At 34.6% G+C, this 1731-nt stretch overlaps 1 non-coding gene across 1 annotated transcript; it reads left to right on the top strand.

The window, feature by feature from the left end:
- The first annotated feature begins 569 nt into the window (after window positions 1–569).
- Window positions 570–676, top strand: LOC122127480. Its single transcript, XR_006151163.1, has one exon. It is a non-coding gene; the product is annotated as a U6 spliceosomal RNA (small nuclear RNA).
- Window positions 677–1731: the final 1055 nt, after the last annotated feature.

Consider the following 1731-nt stretch of genomic DNA (forward strand, 5'->3'; position numbering starts at 1 on the left):
GCTGCAATGCTTGGTAAGAAATGTACGCATTATCCTGCCCATGTAATTGTAACCCTTCTGTACATTATGTTCACAAATAAAATAAATTAAATTAATTAATTAAAAAAAACAAAGCCTTAACTCTTCGCTGTTTCTTCATACAAAGACTTTGCAGCTTCTCATTAGTAAGGTTTCTATAAACTCTGAAATGTACATACTTAGTAGTATATGTATGCCACCATAAATCTTAAATACTTTATAGAAAAGTTATATGACCTACCAAACAATCTTAATTTTGGCATATAAGCAAGTTCCCAAAATTAAACATATTTAAAACATTAAAACTTTAAAAAAAAACTTAACACTTGCTGCAGTGTTCATTATGATAGGTGCCTCCTCCTACACATCTGTTGAACAACAAATATGAGGAATTATTTTGTTTTTGACATATCAATCTTGACTTTAGGCTTAAATGTGTGCTTATGTAAGAAATACATGGTTCTAAAATTTCACAATTCTTTTGAACTTATTTTTTGTTGAATTGTCTAGTTTAAGAAAATCAATTCCACTTTATATATAAAAAATGTTCTGTGCTCAATTCAACAGCACATACATTAAAATTGGAACAATACAGAGAAGATTAGCATGGTCCCTGTGCATGTATGACACACAAATTGGAGAAGCGCTCCACATTTTTACAATAACAGATGCTGGAGGGGATGTGGCCAGAAGGGAACCCTACTTCATTCTTGGTGGGAGTGTAAACTTGTTCAACCACTTGGAAATCAGTATGGAGGTTCCTTAAAAGATTCCACATAGAGCTCCCGTATGACCCAGCAATCCCACTTTTGGGCATTCACCTAAATAGTCAGCAAAAAGACCATATTAAAATCATCAATACTATTGTGTTTATTGCAGCAGTATTTCCCATAGCTAAGATATGGAACCAACCCCAATGTCCCTCAGTAGATGACTGGATCAAGAAAACATTGTGAGTTTGTGTGTGTGTGTGTGTGTGCGTGTGTGTGTGTGTGTGTGTGTGTGTGTGTGTATGGGAATTCTATCATCCATCAGAAAGAATGACATCGCCTAATTTGTTACGGAATGGAAAGACTTGGAAAAATTATATTAACTAAAATAATCCAAGTCCAAAGAAACATCAGTCACGTGGTATCCCTTATTGGCAATAATTAATATATGTTGTGGATAAGCAGAAAAGGTCAAAAGCTATGTGCATATGAATAGATAAGGTGATGTTAAGCTAAATGAACTCCAAGATAGGGACACAAGTGGGTTTTTTTTTCTTGCTGTTGTTTCTAAAGTATTTATAATGTACAATGTGATTTTTTTGTTTTTTATATGGTCCTCCCACACAGAAATAAACATTTTTTACAGTCAACCTTGAAAAGCCATTGATAAGCATTGATAGACCATTTCTGTAAGTGGTAGCAGAATATGATTAATGGCTTTGCAAGGATGCCAGATTGCCTCATTTTGAGACAATTAAAACAGGAATTTAGTCAGCTGTTTTTGTATCATTAGGGCAAAAACCCATTGATGCTAGTCCAGGTGATCACTGAGGCCCAGAGAAGCTAATACATTGACTAGTAATCCTAGACCTCTAAAAACAAAACAAACAAGTAAAAAACTCCAGTAAGCAAGGCCGGTCAAGGCTCCTATCACAGCCTACATGAAGTCAGGAAAAAACTGAAGCTGGGACTCATTTAGCTGATAACTAATACATTTTTTATG

Source organism: Dipodomys spectabilis, unplaced genomic scaffold (genome assembly GCF_019054845.1).
Source record: "Dipodomys spectabilis isolate Male_0828 unplaced genomic scaffold, ASM1905484v1 ptg000301l, whole genome shotgun sequence".
NCBI classification, from domain to species: domain Eukaryota; kingdom Metazoa; phylum Chordata; class Mammalia; order Rodentia; family Heteromyidae; genus Dipodomys; species Dipodomys spectabilis.